This window comes from Penaeus monodon, chromosome 35 (assembly GCF_015228065.2).
Source record: "Penaeus monodon isolate SGIC_2016 chromosome 35, NSTDA_Pmon_1, whole genome shotgun sequence".
NCBI lineage: Eukaryota > Metazoa > Arthropoda > Malacostraca > Decapoda > Penaeidae > Penaeus > Penaeus monodon.
In genome coordinates this window covers 1,826,725-1,835,603 of record NC_051420.1, presented here as the reverse complement: position 1 = coordinate 1,835,603, position 8,879 = coordinate 1,826,725, and positions in this window count along the sequence as shown.

The following is an 8,879-nucleotide window of genomic DNA, read 5'->3' as shown; positions in this document are numbered from 1 at the left end:
GTAATCGTGTTTCAAGGATACTGACGTTTAGACAAATCAAAGAATAACAAGTCATGATTAAAAAAAAAAAAAAAAAATAATAGTAACATGATAAAACGTGTAGACAAAGATGTAAAGAAAATTGGTAGTGAATGCAGTAAACGTTTTCTGTGCCTGAAACGTTTATCTAGTTCAAAATTCGATAAAAGTAGCAGAAGGATCCCCTTGGGCTCAATTCTGTGATTAAATAATTAGCTAAGAACATAGTCTCTTGCTGTCCGCCTTTTGGGTTTGACATTTATAATTTGGCTTTCACGAAGCTCTCGATTACCTCTCCCCAATATCTTTTAACACGTTATTCGTGAAAGGTTTCGGGGGGTCTGTGCCGCGCGATAACTTGCCCCGTAGTCTTTGCTGACGTATTATTACAGATCACACACGCTTACTCAAACACACACACACACACACACACACACACACACACACACACACACACACACACACACACACACTTACACTCACATGGGTATGAATATAAAGTGCATCCGTTCGTGGGGTTCTGGTCCTAAGGAGTATGAAGCCACTGCTAGGCCACTACTTCTCCCAGGTCCACATCGACACCTTTCAGGGTCCCATCAATGGATAAATAGAAATAAGAAAAAGGGGACTCTTTAGCTGCCAACCTTTCTAGAGAGACTATGAAACAGACAGTTGTAAATGACACTGGCCATTCCGATAGACGGGTTTAGTGATTTATTTCCCGAAACGCACGGAGAGGACTGCCATGGTAGTGCAGTGAATAAATCATTCACTTGTGTTGCATGATGCATGATATGCTAATAGACTGATGTGTTTCCTTTACGTTGTCTTCTTCTTTTAACGGTAGGTTCATGTCTGAGCCGCCGTGGTCACAGCATGATACTTAATTGTAGTTTTCATGTTGTGATGATCTTGGAGTGAGTACGTGGTAGGGTCCCTAGTTCCTTTCCACGGAGAGTGCCGGTGGTACCTTTTAGGTAATCTTTCTCTCTATTTTATCCGGGCTTAGGACCAGCACTTGACTTGGGCTTGGCTTGGCCACCCAGTGGCTAGGTAGGCAATCAAGGTGAAGTTCCTTGCCCAATGGAACAACGCGGTGGTCGGTGACTCGAACCCTGACGCTCCAACCATTCGGCCAACGCGGCCTTGACGATCATGGGCTTCCATGATTTTTTTTCTTAGCAATTTAGAGCGGTGGTTTGCCATTGCCTTCCGCCCGGTGTTTTTATCGAGTCACCATCTCTATTTACCCGGCACTGACTTGAACTGGCTTGGCCACCCAGAGGCTAGGCAGGCAATCGAGGTGAAGTTCCTTGCCCAAGGGAAACAACGCGGCGGTCTGTGACTCGAACCCTCGAACTCAGATTGCCGTCGTGACAGTCATGAGTCCGACGCTCTAACCATTTTACGTTGTCTACTACTGGGTTATTTGCCTGAAAGATATACATTTATTCATTATGGTAGAAAAAAAAAAAACACGATGCACACACTGTGTTTATTTAAAGACGAAACAACAATTTCGAAATCCCCCTAGATTTCATCTTCAGAAGAGAAAAGGGAAAGGAAGGAGTATATGTGGGAGAGAGGAGAAGCAACACGGTAAACGAAGTGCAGGTGAGGACAGGTACACAGAAGCGAGGACAGATCAGGTCAGGACGAAGGGTCAGGCGGTCTATGCAAACCGTGACCTCCATAAGGAAGTAATCTTATGACACAGGAGAGGAAGAGAGTGTCGACAGAAAAAATATAGGTTCAAATGAGGCAGCTGGTTTATCAACGGGGATTCCACCATCAGCGGAAGTAAAGGCAATTCGCGCAGCTGACCAATCTACCTGATGGGCTTGTGTCCCGCTGATAGCAGACAAGGGGGTTGTTGGTGTGTCCCCAAGTACTTACGTTGGGAAAGGCCAGAAGGTACAGAGTCGTCTCCTTATGTGTGCTTTCTTTGTATTTATTTTTACTTAGTTCACTTCTTATTGCTGTGATATACTATATTCTTACCTATTCCTCTCTCTCACGTCAAAATCAGTTGCAGTTCTTGGACAAAGATAAGATTTATTAAGACCTATTTTAAAGTGAAATTTTTTTCAAGCAGATTTGAACTTGCCATCATGGTGAAGAGTGTTTCAGCTACCGTTCAGGTTCCAGACTATATGAACAGCAAATACACACACCCTTACCCCCACAAGCTATTTTCAACATACTATTTGGCTACGGTTATAATAACTACACAGCCTCATTTATCTCCAGGGTTTGATACGAGTGGACCATCTTTCAAGTTTACCGCCTCGTTTGCACATAATGCCGAGTCATGAATTACGGTTCTCCCCAACACGGTTCCGCTCTCAGGCACATAACACGCGGAGGTAAAATGCACGTGAAGGCACTCTGCTTTGGCACTTTGAGCTACTATTAATGTCATCGGTGCGTGTATCGTTTATCTTATGGTATTTAGCCTTTTTTATTCTATTATTATTATTATTATTACTATTATTATTATTATTATTATATTATTATTATTTTTTAATTATTTATATATATTCATACACAGACACACATACACACTTACAGGAACACACACAAAAAATTATACATATGCATATCTACATATATACATATACATAATCTCTCTCTCTCTCTCTCTCTCTGTCTATCTTTCTCCTACCTCTGTCTGTCTGCCCGTCTGTCTCTTTCTCCCTCCCTTCCCTCCCTCCAATCTCTCTCTAACTCTTTCTCTCTCTCTTTCTCTTCTCTCTCCCTCCTCCCTCTCTTTATCTCTTTCAATCCTTTATTCTCTAACTCTCACTCTCTCTCTCTCACTCTTTTTATCTCAAATAAAATTATATCCCTCTCTCTCCCCTCCCCACTTCCCTCGCAAATTATCACATAAAAAGATTCTCGATTTCAGCAGATAAGGGATATACAATCCCATCTCCCCGTTTTCTGTTTGCGAATCCCGTTTTCTCTCCAACAAACCAACACATTTTTCTTCACTTCCAGAACACATGCGTTTTTTTCTTCTTTTTTCTTTTTATAGGGTTTTAAACTATATATCATACTATTCTCCCCGAGTTTCTCTTAATCCGTAATCAACTAATTGGACATAATACAATTAAAGCTTTCCATGATGATTATCCTCTTTTTAAAAAGTTTCTGGGAAGATATGTTTTTTATAGGACAGATTATTATTATCATTATTATTATTATTATTATTACTATTATTATTATTATTATTACTATTATTATTATTGTTGTTGTTGTTATTATTATTATTATTATTATTATCATCATCATTATTGCTATTATCATTGTTATTATCATCATTATTATTATTATCGTCATTATCACCATCATCATCATCATTATTATTATTGTCGTCATCATCACCATCATTATCATCATTATTACTATCATTTTTATTGTCATTATTATTACTATCATTATCATCATCTTCATTATTGTTATTATTATTTTTAATGACATTATCATTATTGTTATTATTATTGTTATCATTATTGTTGTTGTTGTTGTTATTATTATTATAATTATAATTATCATTATCATTATTATCATTATTATTATTATCATTGAACTAGTTTCACAGTTGATGTTACTGGTATTTTTCGCTTGTCTTTATTTTTGAGACTCTTCACGGGGCACTGCCTGTGTCCTAAGTGTCGAGGATTCTTCTTAATATTCCAGCTGAGCTGAGTAACACACTTTTTTGTATTAGGCCAGGATGTATTCTGTCGCACCCAATTCTTTTTAGATATTCATCCAGCTTTGGTGGCATAGCTCCTAATGCTCCTATCACTATTGGTATTACTTTTCCTTTCATCTTCAACATCTTGCCATTGGAACTTAAGATCTTGATATTTTTCTATTTTTTCTCGTTCTTTTTCTATATTCTGGAATCGTATGGTACCGCTATGTCTATTATGTCAAATTCTTCTTTGTCTTTTCTTATTATTACTATGTCTGGTCTTCGAGCTTGGACCTCTTGGTCTGTTTGTATGTATTGGTCCCATAGTAATTTTGTGTTTTCATCTTCTACTACTGCCTGTGGCTCCTGCTTGTACCATACGTCTGCTGTACTAGGGAGTTTGTGGTGTTTGCAAAGTGCCCAGTGTACTGCTGTGGCTACTTTGTCGTGCCTCCTTTTATACTCCTTCTGTGCCAATTTGGAGCATTCATTGGTGATGTGATTTATGGTCTCATCCTTTTGGCCCCCACATTCTGCACTTTGTATTTCCCCTCTACCTTCTATTCTTGCTCTTATTACTCTGGTTCTTAGAGCTTGATCTTGGGCTGATGTTATTAGTCCCTCTGTTTCTTTTTTATTTCTCCTCTTTTTAACCAGTTCCAGCTGTTCTTGTCCTGGATTTCTTGTACTTGGCGATGGTATTGCCTTGCGAGAGGTTTTTCTATCCATTCATTTTCTTTTCTCCTCTGTCATTCTCTCTTTGTATGATTTGCTATCTTCGTTTTCTGTTATTATATTGTTGGTCCAGGCCAATCTTAGGATTGGGTTGGTAGATTCCTTTATATATGGCCCCAGGGCGAGCATTCGGTTCTGATGGCTTCTTCTGCGCTTATTAATCCTCTACCTCCTTCACTTCTCTTTAGGTATATCTTGCTGTGCACGCTCTTGGGTGCAAAGAATGGTAGATAGTCATCAGTTTCTGGTTTTCTGTCTATTTTCTGTTGTTCTAGCTTTGTCCATTCTATTATACCTGCCGAATATCGTAGCACAGGTATAGCCCAGGTGTTGATGGCTTTTATCGTGTTCCTCCGTTTAGCTCCGATTTTAGAATAGCTCTTATTCTTTTGAGGTATTCTCTTTTAATTTTTGCTTTCCATATCTTCATGTTTTATTTTATCATATTCTAATATCCCTAGATATTTATAACCGTCTGTTTCGATATTTTTGATGATGTTTCCCCGACTTCGATTCCGTCAGTATGTGTTTACTCTTCCATTTGATATTTAGCACTCCACATTTATTAATTCCGAATTCCATGCCGATGTCCTGGCTGAATTGCTGTACTTCTTTTACTAATGTGGTTATCTCATTTTCATTGTGTGCAAATATTTTAAGATCATCCATGTATAGTAGATGGTTTATTTTATAATTTTTTATTGATCTTATATCCTTCTTTCTTCTTATTCAGCATTGTTGTTAAGGGTATTAATGTCATTATGAATAGTAGAGGAGACAGTGAGTCTCCTTGAAAAATACCTCTTCTGATCTTTATCTCGCATAGTTCTTTATCTTCCGCTGTTAATATTGTCCTCCATTTTTCCATGCTGTTTTTTATTAGGTTCACGATGTTATTAGGCGTTCCCATTAATTCTAAGCATTCTAATATCCAGGAGTGTGGGACCATATCAAATGCTTTTTTATAATCAATCCAAGCCATTGATAGGTCTTTTTTCTTTTGTTTGACTTGTTTTAGTATGAGCTTGTCTATGAGGAGGTGGTCTTTTGTTCCTCTGGTCCCTTTTCTACATCCTTTTTGTTATGGAGGGATGATGTTGTTTTCCTCAAGATGTTGGTACAGGTGTTCGTAAATTGTACCGGTAAGCAATTTCCACATTAACGGTAGGCAAGTAATTGGTCTGTAATTTGTTACTCTATTTCCTAGTGCTGTATCTTTTATTATTAAAACGGTCCTGCCTGTTGTTAGCCATTCTGGGGTTTGACTTTCTGTTATTATGTTGTAAATTTGTGTTATTCTTGAATGAAGTGACCTAAAGTTTTTAATCCAATAACCTTGTACTTGCTCAGCTCCGGGTGCTTTCCAGTTTGCTGTTTTTGCTAGTTGTTTCCTAATTGCTGTTAAGGTTATTGTAAAGTTATTATTGTTAGATGTTACTTTTTCTTTTTTTATTTCTTTTAACCATTCAGCTTCTTTGTTGTGATCTTTACTTGTTGTCCATATTCCTTCCCAATATTCTTTCGTTTCGTCGGGGTTGGGAGGTGGTATTCTTTGTTGTTCTGTTTGGTTTCCTTCTCGCAGCGAGGAATATAGCCTTCTTTGGTTGTTGTTAAATTGCTGGTTTTGGTGGTAACCCTTACCTCTTTTCTCATATCTTCTAATTTTTGCATTGTTTGCTTGTATTCTTTGTTTAATTTTCTCCTCTGTTGCTGCTGTTCCATTCTGTAATAGTTGGTGTTTCCTTTCTATTTCATGTCTTTTCCCTTCGTCTCTTAATCTACCTTCTCTTATTTCTTTGATCCAACTTAGGTGTTTCCGCAATAGTTGTATCTTCTTTTCTATTCGGTGTTTCCAAGAAGGGTCCTTTTTTCCTTTTTCTTTCTTTATTAGTTTAACGTCTAATATATTTAATATTAATTTTGCTGCGCTGTAAATTAGTTTATTGGTTTCTGTGATGTATTCGTTGGAATGAATTTTAGTAGTGCATCTACTTATTAGTTACATGTAGCAATTTCTTATTTTCAGTCTTCTTTCCAGGTGGTAGCACTTCGGTGGTCTCTTGATTCTAGGGTTTCTTGTAAATCTCTCTAAGTTTTTCGACTAGGTCCCTATCTTCAGGAGGTAAGTTTTTTTCTGTCTGTTCGTTTTCTATATGCGCTGTTTCTGGTTCTTGTGTGATACGTTTGGACTCTCGTGGGCACTGTTCTGGTTGTTATTTCAATTGGGTTGTTATTAATTTCATTGTTGTTATCATTAGTTGTGTCTCATTATTATTATATGTTGTTAACTCCACTAGCACTTCTATCTTCACTTCTATTGGTGTTATTATTTTCTGGGTCATCCTCGGTGGTTTGATGAGCGTTTTCGTTTTCATCCTCTCCTCTTTGTGCTGGTGTTAATAAGTTGTTCTTCTTAATAATTGTAATTTGGGAGGCTAAAGCTTGTTCCGTGAAGCGTGGATTCTTTCTTGTTTTCCACCACTTATGCATTTGGCTCTATATCCTCTGTTGGGGCCTTCTGCTAATTTATAGAAATTTCCCAAAGTTCGATTCACATCTCCTTTGTCCATTTTGTATCCTCCATCCGTGTGGTTGACTCAGCAGCTATCAATGCAGCACCCTCCCGAGCCGCGGGCACGGATCAGTAGTTTGATGACGACCTGGCCTCGACTGATCGCTGATTGCTCAGGCCTTCGAGACTTTGCCGGAGATAAACAGCACTCCCACCTTTTGTGGGAGCACTCCCTTTCTCACAAAGCGGTATATTTTATTGTTCATCTTCATATAGAGTTATTATTTGCTCATAAACTGAGGTTTTCTTCTGAGTTAAAAATCCATAGCCTTCCCTGGATAGGGGAAAAACCTACAAGGCAGCAGGTGATTTGGATTTCAAAGTTTTCTCTCGTAGCCTTTCCCTTAACCAAGGAGGGAAGACCTACAAGGCAGCAGGTGATTGAAATCAGGTGGATTCTAGGTTACATAACCACCGGTTTTTTTATCGAGAAAACCAAATCTCTAGGAGGGTGCCCCCCAAGGCTAAAGAGCCCTCCCACCCATGAGACAGGATAGTCCCCGCCGGACGTCAACCCGGCATTTCATGGTCTCGGGGAAATTATTATCATTATTATTTTATTATTATTATTATTATTATTATCATTATTATAATTATCATCATTATTATTATCATTATTATTATTTTTATTATTATGATATCATCATTATCATTATCATTTTTTTTATCATTGTTGTTGTTGTTATTATTATTGTTACGGCCCGACGCTCGTCTCTCTGCCCCCAAAAACACAGGGCAGGCTAGGCAGACGGCGTGCTTTTCACGGGGGGTCGTGAACCCCTGAACAGCTCCAAGAGGCCCCAAAGCACCACAGCGTCCCAGAACACCAGGAGGGAAAACGCCAAGTGGCGAGGCAGGGCACGAAATAAAACACACGATGACAGTCTTTCCTTTATTTACACAAAGTTTTTTACCCGTACACTTTTCTATAGGCACAATACAGGGGGAAAACCAACAGGTCACACGCACGATACAGTTTATAACAGGGCAACACAAAAGTTTATTCAGGTCACCAGGGCACACACGAGGTCTTAACAGGAGCAGCACCCAACTGCATTCTCCCGGCTTGTTCCTCCGTTTCCTCCGCCCCCAAAGCCAGCTGCGTCATGTTTGCCAAGGTCCCTTCATTTTAAAAACACATTTTTTTGCACAGAGAAAAAGGGACCCACTGGCGTAGCCACTATCCCCCCCTATCAAGCAAACGACCCGTCTGCTCTGTCATATCTAAACCTGAACAAACTATAGAAAATTTAAATAAAATCAGTTCTCAGAAAAAACAAAAATCTTCATCCAGCTCGGCTTTCTTCACTCTCGCTGGGGTCGCTCTGGAGGAGGTGTGGGCGGCGGAGATTGGCAGTGGCCCCCCAGAGGGGTATCTCCTGCCCAAGACTTGGCTCATGGTCACCATTGGCGTCTGTTGCAATCGCCCTCACCGTCCAAATGCTCGTCCTTCATCTCGGTCAGCGTCTGCCACGTCCTCATCGCCGCTACTGGGACTAAGTCATCTTCTTTTTTACCATGGCCCAGAGTAGCTTCCTGGCCCATGGTAACGCCACAGCCGGTGCGCCAAGTCCTCGAGGAAGTCAGGGGAACGGCCCCACAACAACCAACTCCTTGCTCCCCGACGACTTTCTGGATGCTTCCACTTCTTCACAAAATTGCCCAGCTTGCACCCAGCTGGCACCTTCTGGGCCTTATTTGGGGAAAGTTTGGTACCAACATTGTAACTAATCCTTCCCCCCGGTCCAACAAGGCTCCGCCCAACCCCTACGCCATCAGCCAGCTGCAGGTTTTGAATGGGTCCCTGAGGCCCTCTACTCCACGCATAACTTTGGACAGTCGACAAACCCG